The sequence below is a fragment of the Nothoprocta perdicaria genome, unplaced genomic scaffold (assembly GCF_003342845.1).
Source record: "Nothoprocta perdicaria isolate Ctin4 unplaced genomic scaffold, notPer1 scaffold_106, whole genome shotgun sequence".
Lineage (NCBI taxonomy): Eukaryota > Metazoa > Chordata > Aves > Tinamiformes > Tinamidae > Nothoprocta > Nothoprocta perdicaria.
This window is the reverse complement of record NW_020454161.1, coordinates 1,327,644-1,336,717: the sequence shown is the minus strand read 5'-3', so window position 1 is coordinate 1,336,717 and position 9,074 is coordinate 1,327,644. Positions and strand designations below refer to the sequence as shown.

The following is a 9,074-nucleotide window of genomic DNA, read 5'->3' as shown; positions in this document are numbered from 1 at the left end:
TGCAGGCCGCCCCAAATTCCTGGCCGTGGGGGAGCGGCGCCGGTTCCGCATCCTCAGTGCCCCGCAAGCAGGAGCGCGCCGGGCTCGGTGCCCCGTGCCAGGAGCCGCGGCCGTGGAGCCCAGCGGGAGCGGCGTGTGTGCCCGGGGCACCTGCGCGGCCGGGGCTCCCGCCGCGCTCGCCCCAAAACCCGTGTTGTGCTTTACGAGCCCCGGGCAGGGCCTCCCTCCCGCGGCACCTCGCTAAGAGGGTGCCGGCTGCCTGTGCCACCTCCGAAATGTTCTGTAACCCGGCTGCCACAAAGGGCAGTTTGTCCGAAATTAAATTGCCCCAAGTCTTAAGTGACCTGCAGGATGAGGACTTGTTCGCAGACACCTGAAAGACTTAGTGTGGCTTTCTTGAATTATTATTTTAAAGCATACTGAAGCTCCTGATTTACATCATTCTAAAGTTTCTGGACGATACTTCCYTATTGTGGTGCTCTCATATTCCCCCAGGACAGTGAAATATGCCAAGTGAGTTAAACCTAAAAATACACATTGTATTCTTACACCTGGAGTGTTTGGTGGCTGCTGGGGATTAATGGTGGACATTATATCGTGTAGGTGCTGTGATGCATAGGTGCTGGTCTGGGTAATTTAAGTTATTTTAGGCCAACAGGAACACTCTGGGTCAGTGCCTTGTCCTTGGCTGCTCCGCTTGTGTGAGGATGGTTGCGTGTGCCTATTCCAAGAGGGCTCCGTGGAAAAATTTTATCTAATAGCAGTGGTATTGCAGGGTGGATGAAGCTTACGCTACAGGCTGCTTGAGATAAAACTTCAAAGCTCATCAAAAGAGCTTATGCACGTGATTACCTGCCRTGATTACACAGCCTCAATACCTGGAGGACTGGATTCTGACCTTCTCTCCTCCCACTTCCTCTATGGAAAATGTTTGTATGCAAGGTGTTCGAGGGTGACATATTCCAGGCTTGCTGTCCACCAAACAGATAACTTACTAAGTTTTGGAGGATTTTGCAGGCTTTCTRTGCTTGCTTTCTTGCCTGAAAGGTCCCCTGAAGAAGTTCTTTAAACAACTGCCGAACAGCTCTTTAGGGCAAACATCACTGTATAGCAGTAAGAAGAGAACAGCTCTTGAAGTGGAGAAACTCCTTTCCAAAGTGTGTTTTTTGGGTGATTTGTTGGTGACTTGGTAGATAGCCACCTTGTGGAAACTTCACGCTGTCATGCCCATGAACTTTATTTCACCCTTTGCAGGAAGGCTTGCAGATTACTTCAAGCCTGCTGATGTGTATGGTGTTCTGTAAACACACTGAACTTCCARTTTTAATTACTCGCACATATGAAAAATAAGGTGACTGACGCTAGAGCAGAGCAATAGTGAAAACTGCATGTGTCTGTAGGCCACCTACATTTATATTAATGTCTATATGCATACCTCAGAAAATACAGAGGCTGTGCAAACCAAGGCTGAGGAGGGGAGCACTGGGCCACCAGTAGTTCTGAGAGGGCTTTTTTTTTCCCTCACAAAGTAACTTTTATTTAAAAATACATAGTGAAATGAGATCTTATATAGTTTTGAAATGAGATCTTATATAGTTTGCTACTGCCTAGAATGACATTATTTTTTAGAAAAAAAAATGTAATTTTTAGATTTGAAAATTAAACATATTGAAGAAAAATGGTGAGTCCACATTGTTCAGTATGAAGGAAGGGCAGAATCTGCTTGTACAAAAGGCAAAATCTGCTTCTAAATCTGTTGTTATGCAATTAAAATGTAATTTACAGTTTCTCAAAATCAATTTCCTACGTCTGTCGACTGTATCCATATATGCAGGCCCCAGCAGATTCAGTTGAATTTTGTATGAATGCARTTGTAGAATGAATTAGGACCTTGTAATCAGTAATTTCAGGGGAGAATCACACTTATCAGTGAAAAATATGAGATATGGTTTTTATTTGGACCTTTCTGCTGGTCTTATTTTAGTTATGTAAGAATTACATTGGTGGATACTGAACAGATACAGCTCTTTCATATTTACTTGCCTAGCAAGGACTCTTCCTGAATTTTCCTGGTTTTTGCCTTGCCCTCTGAAACTTTCGTTTTGCCGTCTTATTCAGATGAGTGTGTGAGACCTCCCTTGCTTTTCGAGGCCCGGTGCGGCCCGTTTCCGTGTTGCCTGTTCTTAGGCACGCAGGACTGAGCTCGTTCCTGGCCGAGCCGTGATRGACACGGGGTGCAGTTGTTCCTTGTCCTTCCAGGCCGCTGTCTTCACCAGCCCTGCCTGTCGGGCAGTAGCGGCTGTGCTGCCGCGACCACAGCTGAGCAGCTGGCCCTTCAGAGCTGTGGTTTGCACTGATGCATATTCACTTATTTAGTCCTATTTAGTGTATGTTCCCATCAGAATATAAGTGGGACTTAGTTTATAAATAAGTTTTAAAACAAATTTGAAATTGTCAATCTGTACTGTCAGTTTGCAGCCTGTGGTGGCCTCTGTGGAAGAACAGCCTTTAGATGAAGCAAGGAGTCTGTTCCAAAGCGTCTTGTTTGTTTGGCCTGCTGTGCATTAAACCAGTTTAGGATACATGATTAATGGTGGCTTCCTTCAGATTTTCTTAGTGGCTAAATTTTCTGACAACTTCATGTGTTTACTGCTGAGCCAGACAATATTTTGTTGCAGTCAGTAGTTCTGGGCAGTTGAGAAGCTTTGTGAAACTTGACAAAGTTGGAAAACTTGATGCCTACAACTGAAAACGAGATATGGAAAAATGAGCTCTGATGTGTTGAAATTTCTTATTACATCCAGTCAAGATAATTATCTAACTACATTTTTTTTCCCTTTCAGTTAAATAACTGACTTCATATTTATATAAGGTATTTAGCATATATTTTTTAACTTRATAACTACTAACACATGAGAACTATTTTTGAGGAAAACCAACCTGATCAACCAGATGTTAAGAAGAAAGGTTGGGACAACAGCTCTGCTCAGCTTGCTTTAGAATAGTAAAGATTATGYCTTACTGAAACAGTAGCACATTGCAGTGTGTGCATTAGTTTGAGTTAGGTTCATGGCAAAGCTACCTTTTCTATATGCTGTCATGTCATTATACATTTCTGCTGCTTGATCTGCAGTTGTGGAAGATCTCTCCGATGTTTCACGTGGATGAGCTTGAATGTGCTGGCAGAGACAGCCTCAAGCCTGCAGACAGCCAGGCTGCAGGAACGAGTTAGACTCCTGTCCTCCTGTGAAACCTGGATGCTGGGGCCCTGCCTTGGTGATACTGCTTGGCTAATCTAGCTCTAGGTAGAGGTTCATCTACAAGCCCTTGGGGGATAAAATCCCCTTTCTCTTTGAATATAATCTCTGAACCAGCCAGGTCTACCCTACTGGCTKCTGGGCTGCTTCAGGTGCCTGATTGCTGCTCTGATAGAGCTACATAATTCTTTGCTCCAAAGCATGTCGGTTAAAAATAGTTAAGGGATGGTCRCATTAGGAAAATAACCTTATCAGCAATATTAGTAGAATGTTTTAAAACAACATTGTGTGTTCCTGACTATAGTAAAAGGTAGTGCCTGAACTCTCAGACTGTTAGTACTGTATATAATTGGGCCTAAACTGCTTAAGTTATATGCAGAGAGGTCTGCGACAATTATAAAGCAGTCTCAATTCTCCAAGCAGTGTGCAGAGTCTTAAGTTAAAAAAAAAAAAAAAAAGTAGAAAAAAGTAATAATAGCTTGTCTGGTTATGTAGCTGAGGGAGTTTAAATGATTTCCTATGTCTGCTGGTGCTCTGGGGAGTTATCTCTTCTTTAAATGTGTCTGTTCCTCCCTGCCCACCATTGCAAAGATGACAAAGCATCTTTTCTGGTGAACTAGCATTAAGAGGGCTGCTATTATTAGAAATGAGAATCTGTTGGTGTTATATGTAAGTTATTGGCAACTCTTAAAGAATTCATGTTTTGAAGTGCCATTAGCACCTTTTGCTATAGCTTAGCCAAGTGTACCAGTTATGGATTAATAGAAAAATCAATTATAATTGGCATTTTCTTTTAGTTGGAAGAGAAACTTCAGTAACTATAAAGGAGCATAATGACAGGCTTAATTGCTTGTTCTCTGCCTTTTTTTTTCTTTTTTTTTTGTTTTTTTTTTTTCCCATCAATCTCTAATTTCTGAATTGAAGTGAAGCATGGTTTCATGATGCAAAACTCTCTCTCTCTTTTTTTTAATCAAGAGCACTCACTGTAACCTTGTTTTTGAGGTGATACTTGGACTTACTTTAATGTGAGGTAGCATATATGTGTTGGATAGCTAGAGGACAGTATTTTGAAAATATGTCAGTTTTCTCGAGTTAGACTTTAAGAAATCTATCTAACATTCATATATGACTTCATTCTCATTCTGTAGAAGAAGTATCTGTAAAATTCTCAGAGGTTTGAGCTCGTTTTCAGAAGAATTTGTAGTGTTGATTGGCTCTGTGTTTTCTATATTGAAGGGGGCGTGAACTCAATTTTGCAGTTAAACCATGATCAGAGCAAACATTCTCCTTGTATTTAGACCCTTGGAATTTTACTTAGCTAGCAGTTCACAGGTATACATTGTGTATGTAATTTGATGTCAAACTGCTTAATTTGATTTTTCATTTCACATGGATTTCATCTAGAGGTTTTATTCAAAGAAAGAGAGCAGCTATGCACATTTTCTGTCCAGAAATGTTCGTGACTTGGAGAGATGGTTTACTATGAGGAGTGCTACTTGCTTATCTGCAGATGTGCTTTTTAGTGATTTTTTTTTAGTGATTTTTTTTTTCTCCTCCCCAGTCTACTCTGTTGTTCTTCCCTCACTCCTGTGATTCTTGGGAGAAATGGGATGATCTATCTTGTTCAAATCCGATGTGTCATAGTAGTATTATTTCTTAAATATCTCTATTCCAAGAGCATTTGTTTCTGTTGTCGAGTGTTTTTTTGCAATTCTGAGGGTTGGCTGCAGTCCCCACTTCTGCTGATGTGCTGTATAAGGCAGCGTGAGTTCAGCTGCCCCTGGTGTGGTCAGGGGATGAACTTGAGCAGGAAGTTTAAGTTGCTGCATATCCTGTAGGACTCTCTGCTTGTCCTCTCTTCCTGTTGATGCTGTCAGGCAAGGACCAAATAGAAGATACTCTAGCGGTAAGCTGTCAAATTCCTRTTACAGCTGATCAGATAGGAAACAGTGCCTCAGACTTCAAATTTCTCTAGCTCTTTCTTCTAGCTTTCATTGCTCTACTACTAAAAGCAGAGGAAAAGATCTCGTCTAATGTTCCCAGCCAGCCTGTATTCCAAATTTCCAAACTTGCAGTTAAAAATCTGGTGGAGTGCATTCTTTATTAAACATATATTGTATCTTTATTATTTTAAAACAGACAATTGCTGTGAGGTTTTGCTGATCATAAAAGTGATCTTGGAATTAGATGAAATAGGGGCATGATGAAACCCTGCTCGTTGCCATGTTGCTATTTTAAGAACTGCTGCTGCAGATTGAGGAGAGATGTCTAATTAGTCTTGGATCTTCTATACAAGGCTTGACTTAAACCTTCATACTTTCTTTCATACAACTTACATTTTTCCATTTATTTTCATAATTTTCCTAAATTTTGTAGTGTTTTGTAATGTATCATCCTACATTTCTGAAGCATGTGTAATGATTCCTGTAATGCATTGTAAGCAATATAATCAGCAATGCTGATAGGTGCCTTGTTCACCAAAGGAACTGTTTGTGCCTGAAATTGGAACACCTGTTTTTTGCTGTATTGTTGTTTCTAAAATGCTATGGTGAGCACTTTTCCCAGAATATCTTGGAATATTCATCAAAGTAATCAAGTTATTTTTTAATATTGAAATACATATGTGAATGAGGTAACTTGCTATCTCTAGCACAATTAGATAAGAAAAATCTTTATAGTACTTTATACTTTTGTAATGAGTGGTTCTGCTCACAGTACTAGCAATTGAAATTTCATTAATTTAAGGAAAGTAGAGATTGATGTTAGGAAAGTCTTAAATCCTGTTTAACATTTCACAAACTACAGGTTTTTAACCTGTTAGTGTACCAATAGCACAAYGAAATCGAAAATATTTATTTATTACGGTTCTTACTGCTTATATGTAATGTTAAAATTTTGTGGGTGAAAAACAAATAATTTGGCATGAATATGGTTCTCGTTGTTTTGATAAGAAAATACTAATTTGGAGTCTTAACCTGCTAGGAAATTAAGGCCTAATTAAACTTTTTACGCTAATCCTAGCTTTCTTTTTCCAAATTGATTAATTGATACAATTAATTGTAATTGATTACATTCATAGTTGTGTTCAGCATAGTTGACTTCCAGTGTATGAGTGTGTGGGTTTTGAGTCTTCTTGTACTGATGATGTGCGGGGATAAAGCAAAGCAGCTGTGTGGAATAGCACACACAGGGCAGTGTGTGGCTGCCTTCACCTTGCTGTCTGAGCCCCTCTATAACTTGCCTTTCTCGTGTGTTTCCTTCTTTATTTTTCCTTCCCTATATATGTCTCTGTTTTTCTGCTCTGAGTGGGTAAATCATATATTTTGAGGTTCTTTTCTTCGATATTCAACGTATGTGCAGGAATATAAGACACTGAGGTTTTCATTTCACGTCAGCCCTAACCAAATGGACTAGATGATCTCTAGAGGTCCCTTCCAACCTCAACCGTTCTGTGAATCTGGTTTAGGCTGTTACTGAATGACTCCCACTAGACACAAGTTTCTCCCGTCTTCTTGTTTCAGATGTAGTAGCAACCACATGAGAAATTGTTTCAACCTAGTGAACTGGCCTCCCTCTGGAGAGAGCTGAGGCTGGAAACCARGGAAAGTTGCCAAATTGGTGGATGTGCTTTCCAATGTGAGGAAAGTGCACCGTGCTTTCTTGCATATACTGTTGATTAGATCTAAACTAATCCATGAATAGGCAAAATAATTTCCGCTCTTTTGAAATTGGAGAACTTCTTTCATCTGTAATTTCAGAATATAATTAATATAATTGTATTTCTTGAAAAAGTTAGGAGTGGTTGGTTTGATTGACTTTGGTTTGCATTTTTTTTGGTCATTGTGCTGTTGAATAAGTGATGAGGATTAAGGATTTTGGGTATATTTTGGAAATTTGCCTGAGAGCTGGATACGTGAATGACTTCAGTAATTGCATCAACAGAAGTGTTCATTGTCTGTATATTCGGTCTATAGTCTTGAAGTACTATAGAGAAGAATTTTTTTTTTTTTTTTTTTGGTGCATCAACATCCTTCAGAAATATTCCATGACCTGATCCTGGAAATGCTTGTTTGAAAATGAAATGTTCTACTGGGATTATAGAACTATTGCGCTGTGTAGATTTTATTTTTAGATGATCACTTGTACTTTCTTTCTCTCCATGACYCCGGCAAAGAAGGATCGGTAGCAGCTGCCCTTCGCTCTCCGCGGGCACCTGCAGTGTTGCAGTGGCAGGAGGCAGCATGTGCCCAATGGGGTCAGCCAGGAGCTGGTTGCTGCAGTACCTCCAAACCAGGATTGCACTCTGCAGAGGAGAGGAAGATGACTGAAACTAAAAGGTTCCTCAAGGACAATCAACATGGCTAACAGGCTCTTGGCTTGTGTAGGAACCAGATGGTCAGAGACTTGGAAGAGATTGTAGGAGACTCCTTCGTGCTTGCACATACGTGTTTCCTTCCGAGCTATGTAGGGCAGCCTGTCAGTGCTGTTATGCAGCAAATCACTTGAGCTTTGARGTTTCTTAAGTGTTGGGGAAGCAGTGAACAAAATGATTTTGCCACTAACAGTATTCAGGAGAAATCAAAAGCTCATGGAAGACCGGGAGAAGAAGACAGAATAACTGTCCGTTCCCAAAATTGGTGGTGAATCAGATGTGACTTGGACTTGAATGGGTGAGGCAGACAAAGATCTCAAGGATGCACTATTAAGGACTGAAGGAGGGATGGAGAAAGGGCATACTAAACACACTAAGGAGAAAGTCTGGAAATGTTTTATTAATATTTTATTAATATAACCATAACTTTTCTCCTGTACCCTTCCCAGGCACCTGGCATGTTTGTGATCTTTATTAATTGAATTAATAGTATCCTTTATGTAGATGCCATGCTTGAACTTCAGCTACTTACAGACAGCACAAAGGTTGTACCTACAGCTGTCCAAGAAACTGGTCATCCCTATTCCAGRGTGGTCGGTGAGGTCTCTGGCCTGTTGTCAGAACAGACACTCTTGATGCAGAAGGTATTGAGTATCACATGAAGTTTGTATGCAGGGCTGCTGCCTTGCTGTGAAACAGCCAAGTGTAAGGTCTGCATTTGGTAAAATCGTGATAGACTAGGCAAGGATTCTTTGGCTTGGGCCCTAGGGACCCGCAGGAATAAGGAATGCATCATCTTGTAGGATCCATTTCCCCCTCCTGTGCCTTTAATGGTTTAGCCTAGAAAGAAGCTGCCAGCTTTCACTTAGAATCTGAGGGTAGAACAGTAGGAGACGTCGTAATGTCGTGAGCCCTTTTGATGGGGCCTGCTGAGATGGAAGGGGTTGTAATCTGGTAAATGTGTATAACAACTGTGTGGTAGCCCTGTGTAGCTCTAGTTGTTCTCCAGTGGACTAGACACCTGGTGGGAATGCGGGTTCTGTCAGCTCCCGGGATGCTGATAGAGAGCAGAGACCTGGAGGACTTTGTTGGTGTCCCTGCACATTTTTCAAAAGGAAGAGGACTTGGAGCGTAAGCTCAACCCCTGTTTAGCCCGTTCCAAAACTGGCTGGTTACTGGCTTTTCACAACTCTGCAAAACAGTGGCCATTTGTTTGAAAAGAGGGATGTGGTCGTCAGGCTTTATAGGTTCCTAAAGGTATTTGTACCAGTGGATTATAGTACGATGATCCAGTACTGTCAKTTTGTTCAAGTCAGGATTGAATGAGTTACGTGGGATCGCTTGTGTTAAATTGATCAAAACGTATGATTTTCATGGCAGTTGTGGGATGAGATAATCCTTGTCCTAGCATAAAGTTGTCTGGGATTATTTGTGGGAGTTTTTAT

The 9,074-nt window shown here is 40.9% G+C and overlaps 1 protein-coding gene across 2 annotated transcripts in view; it reads left to right on the top strand.

Annotated features, from left to right (window-relative positions):
* Positions 1-478: 478 nt before the first annotated feature.
* Positions 479-9,074, top strand: part of SNX13 (sorting nexin 13) — a 63,070-nt gene continuing 54,474 nt past the window's right edge. Inside the window, exon 1 of one of the 2 annotated variants that reach the window (XM_026044853.1) lies at positions 479-513. The gene's annotated coding sequence lies outside the window, so the exon portion shown is untranslated. The remainder of the gene's footprint in view (positions 514-9,074) is intronic. The other variant, XM_026044860.1, reaches the window with a different exon arrangement.